The 17,220-nt window shown below is 41.1% G+C and overlaps 1 protein-coding gene across 1 annotated transcript in view; it reads left to right on the forward strand.

The window, feature by feature from the left end:
* The window catches only part of LOC145401034 (cytochrome P450 2L1-like), a 48,069-nt gene that overhangs the window by 20,596 nt on the left and 10,253 nt on the right, over positions 1-17,220 (forward strand). The window lies entirely within an intron of this gene.

Here is a 17,220-nt window from a genome sequence, read left to right on the forward strand (position 1 = left end):
TGAATTGCTGAGACAATGGCATGTGGAGGGGGGGGAGGTTATGCAGTGTAAGGCATTGTCCCTGCTTGGCATCTTGTAGAGGAATAGAGGAAGGTGTCCCATGTATACATATGAAAAATCACACTCGAAAAATGAAAATTTTGCAAATTATGAACCTTGTAATTACGCGACGTACCAGTACGTCATCGGGACTGGCAAATGCAAAATGTTGCGATGTACCCATACGTCGACGGGATGCCTCGGGTTAATTACAGTTCCAGTTCAAATATCGTGGGATCCATTTTCTGTGTTAGCGTTAATGCCATGTTACTTCACGACTGTATCTCCCCCCACCCCTCAAGTGCATGTGTCCCGACCTTTTATTATAAAGGCGAATTCACACTGGATGCTATGCGAGCTATGCTAACTACGCTAGCCACGTGGCTGTGAATTCTCTTGTGTTATTTTCATCAGGATTGCCTAGACCAGATGCAATGCTGTGTAAGCGATGCTTGTGATATTGCGGGCATAGCTCTGAAGATCGCTCCTCTGGCGATTTTCCTTGCCATAGTTAACATCGCGCATGCACACTAGTGGCCATGCCGACGCCAGCCCAGCCCCCCACGTCAGTCTCACGCCACTCAGTCTCCCTGCCCTTTGGACGCGTACAGTACGAACAGACGGCTGCTGCAGGACGCAGTGGAGCAACTTATTGAAGAGGTACAGAAATATCCGTGCTTATATGACATGACTTCCGAAGATTATCGGGATGTGGTAAAGAAGGACTGCTGTTGGCAGGAGATTGCTAAAGCCATTGACAAAATACATATCATGTGGCATATAAATGATGTAGCGTATATAATAAGTTATGTTGTATAACATAAACCACATTCTCTGGCACATTCCATACATGAATATAAATACAAGGTAATGTAAATGATTCTATCAACTCACTAGGTTTACCTTTATGTATGCTCTCTCTCTCTCTCTCTCTCTCTCTTCACATTAGTCTCGTGTACCCATTTCCTTTTCCTTTTTATAGAAAGGGCTAAAGTAAGCAATAATAGCTCCTCCTCCTCCTCCTCCTCCTCACAGAACCACTTCGTACTCTCCTCCATAGCTGCAGTGAACCAAATGTCAAAATCAACTGACCGTGACCAGTATCTTTCGTAACTTTGTGACGAAGCTAGCTGGCATGGCTTACAATGTAAACAGTCAAATAGCAAGCATAGCTAGTGTGCGTCCATAGCATAGCTCGCATAGCATCCGGTGTGAATCCGCCTTAAGATGCTATTGAGGAATGTTTTCCAATATGGCCGCACTGATTATTAGTCTTTCACGAAAAGGCGATGCATAAAGGCGCCTTTGGCACAAAGGTTGCTGTTAAATGGTTTGGGTATGCAGCCCCTGGTGTAGGATTTGTCAAGATTTCTTCTCCTCTTTGCCTTGTTTTTTTTTCCTCTTGCCTACATTTCATACCCTTTTCCGCATGTACCGTGTGGTACTAGACTCTGTCTGAATAGCACTGGTACTCATTACTGAAAGTATTTGTCAAAAAACTGATCCAAAAACAGAGCACTTTCTGTTACACGTGTGTCACACGAGGGTAATGTAAACACGCTGCCAAGATGGTTTGTAGGCGAGGTGCTTATTGGCTGCTACAGCCTGCCACGGTTGCTGATTAACTGGAGGATGTGTGTACGCTACTGGATTGGTCAGCCGGCCGGAAGCAAATTTGCTGTTGTGGTGCAACATGGGACCCCAAGATTTATCACAGGCTGCGGCTATTCCGGCGGTTTTTACACCATAGACTTATCCACAGATATTGGGTAAAAATATTGGGTATAGTCAGCCAAAGAAGTCGTGTCTTCTTTCCGAATCCAGCAACTCTAAGTCTACTAATACCAAGTCGGTTCACTTTCCATCAGGGCGGAGGGAGGCGTGGCTTGTGTGTGACGTCAGTTGGCTTAAGTAACAGAAAATGTACTCGTATAAAACCGCAGACTCAAATTAAACATTTATAACAAGGGAAAACGAAGCAGGGGAAGAAGTGCTTCTCTCACCCCCTACACCTTCCATCACACCCCCACACCTTCCCTCACACATTTCAGTCCCTTCCCTCACTTCACCAAACCGAAAAAAATGTCATAGTCTGAGTAGTGGAGCAAACATCCATCCTCCATCATGGTCAGGAGTCAACTGAGCTGGTGTAGTGGTGTTTCGTGACAGAGCCAGTCGACGTCACTCCGATGCTCCACCCCCTGCGCGAGCTTGGAGCCGTTTTACAAGGAAGTGAATCGACTTGGTATTAGTAGACTTAGCCAGCAAATATTTGAACAGATTGGTCGAAGCAGCAGAGACACCTTCACAAGTCTGGCAACTGTGTCAGACCAGACCTTGGTGGGGGTGAGTGGTTTGAGGGTGGTAATGGAGGATGCATGTGCTGTAGTTGTTGTTGGCAGTGTAGTCTATCATTACACCGCAGAGTAAAGGTGCTAAATGTGATATTACACCTGATTTAATACCTGTAAATAATGTAATATATCGTCAACCTGAAATAATGCCTAGAACGTGTAGCCAATCATGCGTTAGATGAAATGACAAGGTGCAACCCCACACCCTCCCCACTTTCCTGCCACACCCCCTCCGCCGGGTATCCTATCAACTAGCCACATGACATAGGAATAAAGGACAGATAATTGTGTTTTTACTGTATGTTTATCTTCTGAACACGACAGGATATATTATATACTATGTGTGGTGTGGCAGAGGCATGCGGTGCTTACACAGTAATAACGAGAAAAGCATTTCACAATAGGTTAATGTTTTGGTAAAGGGGTGAGGGAAACCTAGCCACAGTTTTTTTTTTTTTTTATAACAGAACAGAGGGTGAATAATAAATGAATAAAAAAAATAATCCATACAACAGATTACTGGTGTCCTCTGTTCATAAAATATCTGTAACAGTTAGATTTGAACAGCTGTAGTTTGAAGTTTGAAGGGAAACAACTCTGGGGAAGCGAGTTCCAAAGAGATGCAGTACGGGGAATGAAAGAATTCTGATAGACAGAAGTTCTGCAATATGGCTGAGTGACATTCCAGTCATGAAAGCTACCAGATGCCCATGTAGCACAATGGAAGGCATGGAGAGGTGGCACCATGGACGCAACTTCGTCTGAGCATTTGCCATAAAAATATCTAAAATAATGCAAGGGAGGCAACATTCCTTCTTACTTGTAGGGGAGCTAGTTTATTAGTAATAGCAGGGTTGTTAATAATTCTAACAGCCTTGTTCTGAATTTTGTCTAATTGTTTTAATGCAACCACTCCACATCCATTCCACAAGGGTGAGCAATATTCAAGCTGAGAGCGCACATGTCTCTTATAAATTACAGCTAACTGCTCGTCAGTGAGGAAGTTACGGACTCTGTACATAAGTCCAAGTTTCTTTGAGGCGGTTTTAGCAAGTGATCTAACATGCGAGGTCCAGCTGAGGGCATTGTTAAGTGAGACGCCGAGAATTTCAATACTTTTGGAGATGGAAATGCTAGTAGTGCTGAAGGTAATATACGAATCTGGCAATATCTGTCTATTAGTAAATTGTATATACTGTATTTAGTTTTACTAGCATTAAATGAGACAAGGTTGTTTTATCCCTATTCACTGATCGTAGATAGGTCTTGATTTATGGGGATGGCTGTACTGATTTGAGAGGTAGAGATATTTGACTTAGTAAACGGGTGTCTGAGTGTGAATGAACTATGTAGTGTTGAGTCATCTGCATATGAGTGGATGGGATTGTGGGTGACAGATAAGAGATCATTAATATGAACCAGGAACAGGGTTGGCGCTAGAACCGATCCCTGCGGCATACCAGCGTTAATTGAGTGGCAATTGGAATATATATCATCTACTTTTACTCTTATTTTCCTGTCACTGAGATATGAGGAAATCAATGGAACAAAAGACGTTAGTCCATTGCAAGGCAGTTTGGACAGCAGGGAACGGTGCCATACTCTGTCAAAAGCTTTAGAAATATCAAGGGCTGCTGCATGAGTTTCTCCATGTAGGTCAATTGATTAATGGATGGTATGAGTTAGGAGACTGAGTATGTCAATGGTGGATCTTTCGTGGCGAAAACCATATTGTCTATCACTAATGAAGTTGTAGGATTCAAGATGTTTAATAATGTGCTTATTAATTAAAGTTTCAAATACCTTACCAAGAGATGTGACTGCTATTGGTCTGTAATCAGAGGGGTCAGAGGAACTTCCTTTCTTGGATATTGGCTTCTTTCCATGAATTTGGGAATGAAGTACGTATGCATAGTCTGAATAATGTATTTAGAACAGAGACAAGTTCAGGGAACACTTTTTCAAAACAATTGGCGGAATTCCATCTGGGCCTGGAGCTTTGTTTGTAGGTAAATTGTCTAGGATGGATTTTATGTATCTTGTCTGTATTTTAAATGGAACAATTTCGGGAGAGTCAAGTTCTAGTACTGGGACGTTCTGGCTGGCATCCTCTATGGTAGAATTTTTGACAAATGTGTTATGTATGATGATAAAACCAAGATACTGTATATTTCCTCCAGTTTATAGTCATATCATCACATTCAGGTATCAATACTGGGCGACAGGAAATACAGGGGAGATTCTAGTTATCATTTATAAACGCTGTTTTATATTATCATAATCATGACGTTTCATTAAATTCTAAACACTCGTTATGAAACTTATTCCACCGTTTTTCCGTCCTCTGAAGTATTCCAAAAATCAAATTGAATTGAACATGACAACCCATGTGTATGAATCTGCAGTATATTTTGATTACATGTAAATATGCATAATTGTGTAGACATTTAGTGAAATAATAGTGATAAAAGTTTACTATAACCATATTACCCAGTATGTTATTCCCAACAATTTCCATCCGACAGTAATACATGGCATCCCAAACCACTCACTCCCACCACGGTTTGGTCTGACACAGTTGCCAGACTTGTGAAGCTATCCCTGCTGCTTCGACTGATCTGTTCGAATATTTACGGGGTTCAGAACGAAGACACGACTTTTTTGGCTGACTATACCACAAGGGTGACCCAACCATCAGATAGCAGAGATAATGGAGATTTCAGTGATGTAGATAACGGATTTCCGAGGGGGTGGCGAGTTCAGCCTTGTGGATGTTTACACCTACTCCAGGTGAATTCATTCGTGTTGTGGGAACGGCTCAGTCAGAGTTATCAGTGTCTAACCCTGCATCATTTCTTCATTTCCTACTGCTACTGCCACACCAGTGCCCAAACCAGCAGGCAGAACCTTCCCTGCAATAAACAAGAAATGGTCAGTCAAAGGACCATTTAGAGGTATGGGGCAGTGCCTATAAGTCTCTCTCTCTCTCTCTCTCTTATGGAGGGGTTAGTGGGACGAGCAGGGGTTTGGTAAAAAGAAAACAGTGGATGATACAGGAAATGACATTAGAATACAGGTGTACACTGTAGATTACATGTTATTAGTGTTTGAGTTGAGTATTTTTTCTCAGCTACCTCTCTTACCCCTCCCCTATCCACCATCTTTACCTCCTATGGCACCATCTGTGGAGAGAATGTCAAATTAAGTCAATGGCATTGATATTACCTGTTGGGGAATTTCGCAGTTAGCGGAAAAGGCGCCACGAATTTTTTTCCGCAACAGTACTAGGATGTTTATGGGGCATTGCATTTGTCAGCAGGTATGTGAGGGATACTGTTGGTGGGTCAGGTGCTTTAATGACGCTCGTGTTGTCGATAGGTGCTAATAATTTTACCTTGTTTGCCTGCAGGGATATGAGGGCTGCCGGTGGTTGGCTGGTTGCTGTCAGTGACAGTCAGTCTCAGCGACCAAGTGATGAAACTCAGGAAGGTGTATGGCGACATTATTATGTGAGTGCACACACACACACACACACACACACACACACACACACACACACACACACAGAGGGATTCAATCTAGGCAGACGTGCGTCACCGGCGCTCCGTACCAAATCATCACGGCCAGTGGCATTACCTAAATTTGTATCTTTGTATGAGTCAAGCTCAGTACCAGGTTAGACTAAATGATTGTTCATTATTAAAAGGAAAAAAATAATAAGTTTAAACAAGACTTGTTCAAACAGGAAATAGAACCAAGACGAAAGAATATGCTGAGTCATCTCTGAGGTTTGTTTAGACTACAACAACACGGAGATTGTAAGTACATGCCCTGCACTTTAAGTATTGCAAAATGGATACATACTTTAGTAAAGCAAATTTGGAAAAGAAAAGGGATAAAGGTAAAAAGCAAAATGGTGATTTCTACCAAGAACTGGTTAAAGTAGAGACTCACAATAGACTGGTCGAACGTGTAAACAAACTAGAAATGGCTTTCAAAAATGAAATTGATGAAATAAAGAAGCAGATGCACTTGCAAAAGGAAGAAATAGAAAAACTAGGAAGGGAGGCCAATAAGAAAGACACAACCATCAGTGAACTAACAGTGGAATTGAGTACACTTAGGAAGAAAATGAGTGAAATGGCAAGTACTGTACAGTAGTCAATCACGAAAGTGTTATGGAAGAGTTCAAAAATGACACAGAGACAATTAGGCACGTTAGCAGTCTTATTGACCAAAGCAGTGATAATGAGGAGAAGATAACACAAGTGAATGACGCTGTGCAAAGCTACAAAAATGATGTAGAAACCACGTATGCTGAAATGGTGAAAGTAAAGAAAGACTTAGAAACAAGGGTGGAGGAAAAAAGCATCAAAAAGGAGGTGAAAAGAATAATCCAGAACAATCCAAAGTTAGTCAGAGATTCAGTAGAGATAAACAAATCAATAGTAATCACTGGTATAGAAGAGGAAGAAGTTAAAAACAAGATCACAAGAGACAAAAAGGAGATGACAAATGTAATGAACTTACTGAAAGAAGTATCAGAGGAAATCTGTAGTAAAGACATAGAGGAACACAAAAGGTTAGGGAAATACGAGAAAAGCAAGACAAGACCTCTAAAGGTGACTTTCCAGAGTGTAAACACTGTGGAAGAGATACTAAAAAATGCAAAGAATCTTATGGAAAAAGGAGTGTTCAAAAATGTATGGATAAAAAGTTGCCTGACACAGGAGGAACTGGAATTACTGAAAGAGAAAATGGAGGAAGCAAAAACAAAAAATGAGGGAAGATCAGAAGAGGAGAAGAAGAATTTTTTTTTACAAAGTAATAGGATTCCAGGTACGAAAGTGGTACACAAACAGGATGGAAGAAAAAGGAGGAAGGTAGTAGAACCATGTCATGACAAGTATATAAACAAGATGATAAAGTTGATGTACACAAATGTGGATGGAATGGTATCTAAATTACTAGAGATGAATGATTATGTCAGAGAAAATGAACCACAAATAATATGCCTAACTGAAACAAAATTAACACCAAGGATATCCAATGACATACTAAACTTAGTGGAATACAATATATGGAGAAGAGACAGAAATTTAAAAAAAGGAGGAGGAATTATAATATTAACTAAGAAAAATCTAAAAGTCAAGGAAATAAAGCTAGATATACCATCACAAGTAGAACTGATTGCAGTAGCGATCGACACATCTGAAGGTAAAGTAATTGTAGCCAATTTGTACATGCCACCCAGATCAAACACATGGGAAAGAGACGAATATGAGAACCTGGCAGAGAGTACAATTCAGCGTATAAGATCATTGTTACATAAAATGGAAGAGAAATCGGAAAGAATTACACTAACTGGGGACTTCAATACAAATATAAATTGGAATACTCTAGATATAAATAGCCAAGAAAGCTGTTGGGACCAAAAGCTCCTGGATCTCGTACAAGAGTTTTTTTTTTTTTAACGCAACATGTGAGGGAAACCACCAGAAAAAGAGGACTTGATGTACCTTCAGTGCTAGATCTAATATTTACTAGGCAAGAAAATGATATTGACAGTTAAATATATCACCCTCCACTCGGCAAAAGCGATCATGCAGTACTAAATTATAACTTCAGGATAGCATATGACATAGTAAACAGCAATGACAGTTACAAAAAGAGCCTAAACTATAAAAAGGGGAAATTATCAAGACCTAAAGAAGTATTTCTTAGAAGTTGATTGGGAAAATGAGCTTAGAGGACAAGATTTAAATGCTGTATATAAAAAATTTTGTGAATTTTATGAAATAGGAGTCCAGAAGTACATCCCACAGCACAAAGAAGCAGATAAGAAAATACAGAAATGGTTCAATACAGAATGTAAAAAATCAAAAGAAAGAAGAGATTTGTTGTGGAATAGATACAGAAGACACAATAGTGAAAGGGCGTATAATAATTACAAACAGGCAAGAAATGACTATACAAGAATAAGGAGGGACGCCCAAAAACAGTTTGAGGAGGATATAATAAATAAAAGTAGTGATCAACCAAAGCTGTTTTACAGCTATATCAGAAGCAAAACCAAAGTAAAAGATATAATACAATCCATTACGGACGAGGGAATCACTTATACACAAGAGAAAGATATTTGTGAAGCACTAAATAAGAATTTCCAATTAGTTTTTATAGAAGAAAAAAATTTTGAGAGGGACTATGTGGAACACGCATGTCCACACATACTACCAGATATATAAATAGCAGAAAAAGTAATACAGGAGGAGTTAAGTAGATTAGACAGAGGAAAAGCAAGTGGTCCTGATGAAATTTCATGTTGGGTATTATGAGAATGTGCAAAGGAGTTAAGTAAACCATTATTTTTAATTTTCAAGAAATCCTTGAATCAAGGTAAACTACCTGATATTTGGAAAAAAGCAAATATTGTCCCCTTATTCAAGAAAGGAAATAGACAAAATCCACTCAACTACCGACCAGTATCACTGACCAGTGTTGTAAGCAAGGTATTAGAAAAACTTATAAGAAAAGCTTGGGTAAATCATCTAGAAGAACACAGTATGATAACAGAAAGACAGTTTGGTTTCAGAAAAGGAAAATCATGTGTTACTAATCTGTTGAGCTACTATGACAGAGTAACAAACACAATACAGGAAAGGGAAGGATGGGTGGACAGTATCTATTTAGATTTCAAGAAAGCTTTTGACACAGTACCACACCAAAGACTTTTATGGAAACTGTACCATCAAGGAGGAATTCGAGGCAAACTGTTTTGTTGGATGCAAGACTTTCTCATAAAATGAGAAATGAGGACAGTACTAAGAGGAAACTACTCATCATGGAAAGAAGTGACTAGTGGAGTACCACAGGGTTCAGTGCTGGCACCAATCATGTTTTTAGTGTATATAAATGATATAAACAGTAACACTGGAAATGAGAGCTATCTGAATATGTTTGCAGATGATGCAAAAATACAAAGGAGAATTACTAACACAGACTCTTGTAAAGAGCTACAAGAAGAATTAAATAAACTTCATGAATGGAGTAGTACATGGCAAATGGAATTCAATGTGGACAAGTGTCATGTAATTAAGTTTGGTAAAAGTGGAAAAAGACCTGATTGGGATTATAAGTTAGGAAATAAAACCCTATACACATCAGAAAGAGAGAAAGACCTAGGTGTGATTATCAATAACAGACTATCTCCGGCTGACCACATGAGCGAGAAGGTACGGAATGTCACGAATCAAATTCGCGACATTTCCCTTTTGTGAGAAGCCACAAACTATTAGTGGAAAACTCACTGTGTATCGCTCAGTTAACCGTTTCTCTCTCCACTTCGGTGGTATACTTTTCAAAACATTCGTCACTGTTTCAAAAGTGACCGATTTAATGCACGTCACTAAGTGCTCTACTGAGCGATACTATTGTTTCTTTATTGTTCGCCCCTGCTTGCCTCGACCGTTAGAAAAATGCGGCTTAGTGCTCTGCGTTTCTTTCCCACGACTTACTCAGTCGAGTGTTTGTTATGACGGAGAGAGGTCCTGTGCTCCAGCAGTGGAGGGTAGAGAGAGGTCAGCTAGCACCCAAACTCCACTAGACCACGGTTCCCCAGTGCTCCCACCTTAGTGGTGGTACACAGCATTCATCGACCAGTATTTCTTTTCCTTTCCTAGTCTTAAGAGTTTAATTAAGGTGTTTTTCCTAGGCGTAAGAATTTAGCTCGTGTGTGAGTGAGTGAGTGAGTGCGATCTCATTAATTTGATTTGAAATGTAATGTTAAATTTATTTTTGTAATCAATAAATTTAACAGTTCTTTTCCTTGAGCTTCATGTAATGTAAACTCTTGTTTCATTTCTCCACAGTTAAGCTTATTTTCCATATAGCTCCTAGCTTGCATAAACGTTTTGCTATTCATAACTGGTACTTAGGCCAGTCTTGTTAAATCCGTTGTGCCTCCTAGGAGTTAAGCACCAGCAAGAACCTGATACTATTATTAGTATTTGTTATTTATTGTCAGGGGTGATGTAACTTTCTCCAGAGGCTAACAGTAACAGCAATCGAGTAATTAGTCTCTGCTGTGTACTGTTGAGAAAGTTTATAAATTCTCGTTCTTAGAGAATCGCTTGAAGAAGTCAGCGTAAAGTAATCGTTGCTTGAATTAGTAAGACGATCATTGTCCCTGCTCTTCAATATTATTGAATATTAATATCAATTAAAATAATATTTAGCATTTATTTTAAAAAACCCGTGATATTTTAAAAACCCCGTGACAATTGGAGACCTCATTCCAGGATATTAACTCCTAGCTCTAAAGCTATTCACGAGATAGTGCTCACTCGTTCATATTTAGGTATTTATAATTAAAGTTTATAGGCACAAGTTTACTGGTGTTTACCGTTAATTTAGCAAGTGAATTTTTGCTTTATCACTTCATAGAGTACTTAACTCTATTTAGTACTTTATTTTTGGTAACGCTAGACGATTTTATTCGCTCCTGGGTAGCCGCCATACCCATAGCGTTAATTATTGAGTCTTCTCAGTTATTGGCATTTTTGCTTTATTCTTTTCCAGTTAACTAGATAAGACTGGTCACCACTAGCTTGTGTCTGTACTCTTTACTTGTGTTATTAGCATTCGTTGCGAAGCAGTCAGTACTCAGTGTCGGTTTGTTTAATAAATTAGCGACATGGCTACCACCATATTTTTACAGGAAGCCAAAGATATGGGTCTTACAGACCCAACTGAAATTAAAGAGTACATACTCTCACGGCATAATATGGACCAGCAGCGCGAGAATGATGCCCATGAAGAGCGTAAGATTCAGCGCGAATAAGAGCGAGAACAGCGTGAGGAACGCGAAAAAGAACGGGAATACGAGCGGGAACAACGTGAATATGAACGTGCCGAACGTGAGGCACGAGAAAAACATGAGCTTGAGGTTTTGAAGCTCAAGCGAGATTCCTTGGCTTCAGGCACATCTGCTGCAGCCAACCCAAGCTCCACTTGCGTTCTCCCTGCACATGTCCTGGCGACCCCACGCATCAAGCTTCCCCCATACAAAGATGGCGAGCGAATCGAGCCATACATAGCTCGATTTGAAGACATGGCTCAACTTTACCAGCTCGATGATGCAGCTAAGCGGCTTCAGTTTCTTAGCCTATTTGAGGGCCCTGCCCTCGATATTCTCCACAGAATTCGTGGAGACAATCTCACATATGAGATGATGAAAGCTGCACTCATTAAGGCGTATGGTCTCACAGTAGACGACGCCAAAGTTCAGTTCATGCGAGCTCGTCTCCAAGACAAGGAGACAGCCGTTCAGTTCCTTGATAGTTTCACAGCTTACTTAAATGAGTGGATGGAGAAAGATGAAACTCTTTCCACGCGTGAGGGGATAAATGACCTTATGCTGCGTACACAGCTAGAGAGGTCGTGGCCTGCTGAGCTCATAGCACAGCTTAAGATCTGCCAGGTGAAAGATGCCAGCCAAATGGCAGAAAAGGCTGACGCATTCTTTACTGCATACGGGTATCAAACTCGTAAGCAAAACACCTGGAACAGAAAACCTGATAAATCTGGGAAATTGTCTCAGACTGAATCCCAGCACCAAGGCCGTTCTCAGAGTAATGGCCAAGGTCCAAGCAAACCGCAGAAGGACCAGGGGCAAAACACTCAGAAACCTGAGTGGAAGAGGTACAACAAGTACCCTAACCAGCAGCAGTATCAGCCACACAACCGACCGTCGGGACAAACTTTTTCACCACCAGCTCAAAAGAGGCAGGAAGCGAACGCAGCCTTCATTCCTCAGCAGCAGCATGGTGGTCACGTCCCTACCAGTATGGGTACTCCCCCACAGTTCACTAGTCCCACAGTGACAGTGAACCCCCCTCCACAGATAGCCAATGTTCCATCTTCCCAATATAATTCACAAGGCACAATGTTTGCCGCATCAATTCAGCAGCCTCATGAGTGGCTAGCTGCTTCCTCCACAGGCCCTCCCACAGGTGACAGTACCTTCCTTGTTCAGCCAGGGGTTGTGGGAGGCATTCCTGTGAAGGTCCTGAGAGACAATGGTTCCTCAGGTTGCTCTGTTAAGCAGAGTTTAGTTCGGCCTGAGCAGTACACAGGTCGACAGATCCATGCAAACCTTATTGATGGATCAGTGAGATTGTTCCCTGAGGCATGTATCCAGGTGGCATCTCCATTTTATACTGGTATGACACTTGCAGTTGTCATGCCAGAACCTCTATTTGACCTCATTGTAGGAAACATTCACGGAGTAATGGATAGTTGCTCTGATGATGACGCTACTCAGACTTCGGCTGCTGCGGTAACACGAGCCATGGTTGAGGCTCCAGACTGTGTCACCCCAGTGATCATTGAATCTCCGCAAGATCTGATGTGTAGTCAACTTGTTGTACAAGAACAACATTCTGACCCGACACTTGCTACCGTGCGGAACAAACAAAAGGGTCGAGTGATAAAGTATTCACGGGGAGGTCGAGCCAAGCTCCTTGGTAAACAAGGACGGCTCTGCCGTGAGTCACGAACACCCGAGGGCGAGGTTCGACTGCAGTTTGTCGTTCCCGCCAAGTACCGCCTAGCAGTGTTACAATGGGGTCATTGTTCAGCCTCAGGAGGTCACATGGGCAAAAGGAAGACCCAGGGCCGTATCCGAGCTGACTTTTTCTGGCCAGGGATGGGACGGGACATAGATAGTTATGTCCGTTCCTGCAGTGTGTGTCAAAGTAACACCACTAATCAGGGATATGTCCTTCCTGTGCCGTTCATAACCACACCTGTAATCTCTGAGACAGTTGAGAGACAGGGTAGTGGTGAAGTGGGTGCAGACCTGACGTCTCGCCCATTGGCCCCACAGGACACAGTATGTCCAGGGCCTGTACATACATATTATGTACCGTAAGTTAAGGGGGAAGTTGAGAGGCGACTCGAGGCTATGGAAGACCTGAGTTTGCACAAGGATTCTCAGCTCTCCGATACTAATATAAGTATTGTAGGTTAAGGGGGAAGTTCGAGAGAGAACTCCGCAGAGGCGACTCGAGGCTATGGAAGACCTGAGTTTGCACAAGGATTCTCAGCTCCCCGATAGTAATATAAGTACTGTAGGTAAAGGGGGAAGAGAGAACTTCGCAGAGGTGACTCGAGGCTATGGAAGACCCGAGTTTGCACAAGGATTCTCAGCTCCCCGATATTAATATAAGTACTGTAGGTTAAGGCACAGGTTGAGGACCCATGTGCAGTTCGAGGCTATGGAAGACCCGAGTTTGCGCAAGGATTCTCAACTTGCTGACAGTAATCGTGTGCTATAATTAATGGTGACCTCGAATGTACGAAGCTTAGGCTGTCACTTGTATTTTTCAGCCAGAGCGTACTTTTCGTAGCATGTACTGATTGCTAGGCAGAGAGAGTAATTGTAACGTAATAAGAATTTTGTCTAATTGACACTTTTGATGCTTCACCTTAATTGGTTTTGCAGGTACAGCAATGGGTGTAGCAGTTTTGCTGTGCGGGCCAGCTGATTGTCTGCCGCACGCTGCTGCCTCTTCTCCTCTGCCTTCGTCATCGCCATATTATTATTTACTGTGTCATTTTACACGTACGTACAGTTACACTACAACTGTCACACCTACACCGTGTATTACATACACCACGCTACACAACAATTAGTTGTCAGTGTAAATGTAGCGACTTTTTGCTCAGTTTGACCTGAGTACAGGATTTTCATCGTCGTCACGGAGTTTTTCCCTCAAGCTTGCTTCTATTAATGTAAATACGAGTTTTTTTTTTTCACTCACTGGCGACTGCGACTTTCTCCTGTAGCAGGATAGCACACACACCACAGTGTGAATCTTGTGTGACTGAGTTAGGATATGTACATATATATATATATATCCACAAATTTTTCCCCATAAGGAAAAAATTTAATTTTGTAGGGGCGTAATGTCACGAATCAAATTCGCGACATTTCCTTTTTGTGAGAATCCACAAACTATTAGTGGAAAACTCACTGTGTATCGCTCAGTTAACCGTTTCTCTCTCTATTTCGGGGTATACTTTTCAAAACATTCGTCACTGTTTCAAAAGTGACCGATTTAATGCACGTCACTAAGTGCTCTACTGAGTGATACTATTGTTTCTTTATTGTTCGCCCCTGCTTGCCTCAACCATTAGAAAAATGCGGCTTAGTGCTCTGCTTTTCTTTCCCACGACTTACTCAGTCGAGTGTTTGTTGTGACGGAGAGAGGTCCTGTGCTCCAGCAGTGGAGGGTAGAGAGAGGTCAGCTAGCACCCAAACTCCACTAGACCACGGTTCCCCAGTGCTCCCACCTTAGTGGTGATACACAGCATTCATCGACCAGTATTTCTTTTCGTTTCCTAGTCTTAAGAGTTTAATTAAGGTGTTTTTCCTAGGCGTAAGAATTTAGCTCGTGTGTGAGTGAGTGAGTGCGATCTCATTATTTGATTTGAAATGTAACATTAAATTTATTTTTGTAATCAATAAATTTAACAGTTCTTTTCCTTGAGCTTAATGTAATGTAAACTCTTGTTTCATTTCTCCACAATTAAGCTTATTTTCCATATAGCTCCTAGCTTGCATAAACGTTTTGCTATTCATAACTGGTACTTAGGCCAGTCTTGTATTAAACTTAAAATCCGTTGTGCCTCCTAGGAGTTAAGCACCAGCAAGAACCTGATACTATTATTAGTATTAGTTATTTATTGTCAGGGGTGAAGTAACTTTCTCCAGAGGCTAACAGTAACAGCAATCGAGTAATTAGTCTCTGCTGTGTACTGTTGAGAAAGTTTATAAATTCTCGTTCTTAGAGAATCGCTTGAAGAAGTCAGCGTAAAGTAATCGTTGCTTGAATTAGTAAGACGATCATTGTCCCTGCCCTTCAATATTATTGAATATTATTATCAATTAAAATAATATTTAGCATTTATTTTAAAAACACCGTGATATTTTGAAACCCCCGTGACACGGAACATGTATACACTGCTTGCAAATATGAGAATAGCATTCACATACATAAATGAAGTCATGCTAAGAAGGATAATAACATCATTCATTAGACCAACCCTGGAATATGCATCAGTAGTCTGGAGTCCTCATCTCAAAAAGCATATAGACAAGATTGAAAAAGTTCAAAGGGCCGCTACAAGATGGATACCAAGCTTAAGGGACCTAAGCTACGAAGAAAGACTAAATAAACTGAATCTACCAACTTTACAGGAGAGAAGGAAAAGAGGTGACATGATAATGCTATATAAGTGCATATCAGGAAAGGAGAAAATAGACATAAATGATTACTTAACATATGGAGAAGCATCAGCAAGAGGACACTGCAAAAAACTGCATAAGAAGAGAGGAGATAAAGACGTAAGGAAATTCAGTTTCCCAAACAGAGCAATTGATCAATGGAATGCACTACCAAATGAAATAGTGTGTGCCAAAACAATTCACAAATTTAAGGATATGTACGATAAATATGGTTTACGACACGGGACAGTACGAGCTTGACTCATTCCTGTAAAGGTACAATTAGGTAAGAACAATTAGGTAAGAACACACACACACACACACACACGCACACACACACATTGCATTTCTTCACGACAAGCATCATACTGTAATCTAGTGTTAATCTCTTGTTACAGCTCAGCATTCAAGATGGCGAGATGGTAATTTTAGGCCAAGTTGGAAAGAAAAGAGTATGGTACCATGTGCTTGTGTTAATCCTTTTTTAACCCGCCTCGTCCCGACCGATTGTCCACCATGACCCCCCCCCCCTGAATCCCAACCAATTTTGGATTTTTTTTTTTGGCTCAAACCTCCGCTTTTGGTGAGAAACATCGAAAATTCATAGGGAAATCACTCATCTGAGGTTTAAAATACTGGATACAGGTAGCAGTATCCCTTACCTTACTGTGTTTTCTATCAGGCTGGCCCCAAAGAAAACGAGTTCTATGGGAGGGTAACTATTCCACACTACTCATAAACAGTATTTATTTATGTAGTACGAATTTATATGTATTACAAGAGTATATTGGTTTTCACACAGTAATATAGGCAAGATAAGCATTGTTTCACTCACGAAACACATTAACATACCCGACCTTTTTTGGCGACATTACCTGATCATCATTTCTGACTGTTTCTTTCTCTCTCTAATGCTACGTAAACTCTGTCCTCCACATTGTCATCAAATGGGGAATCACTCTGGCCTTGAATTTCATACCGTGGCGTGACATGTCTTTACTGGCCAGGTAACTGGTAACAGGTGAGTTGACGAGACAATGGCGTGTGGGGAGGGGAGGTCTTGCGGGGTAAGGAACTAACCCTGCCTGGCATCTTGTAGAGGAAGGTGTCCCGTGTATATGTACCAAAAATCATGCGCAAAATTTGAAAGTTGTGCAAACTAGGGACCTTGCAATTGCTGCGTGTTTATATACGTCAACGGGAGTCACAGTGGCAAAACGTGTGGACGTATATATACGTCAACAGGAGTCAGCGGGTTAAAGTACAGCATTCAAGATGGACAGATGGCAATTTAACTCCTAATTAAAAGGAAGAGAGCATAGTTTTAAAGGATTCTCCTTTATAATATTATTACTAGAATGACTTTGCTTCTGAGGTGTTATAACAGGATAGTCCAATTGCCCTTCTCTTTCACCCCTCCGGGAGATTTCTTACATGTCGCAAGAACAGCTCATTCAGCATTATCAGTGTCTACCCCGCATCATGTATTTGTTTCCAACTTCCAAAGCCACACACCCGCCCACACCAGCAGACTGAGCC

Source organism: Coenobita brevimanus, chromosome 54 (assembly GCF_032717465.1).
Source record: "Coenobita brevimanus isolate Jiangsu-jjx chromosome 54, ASM3271746v2, whole genome shotgun sequence".
In the NCBI taxonomy this organism is placed as follows: domain Eukaryota; kingdom Metazoa; phylum Arthropoda; class Malacostraca; order Decapoda; family Coenobitidae; genus Coenobita; species Coenobita brevimanus.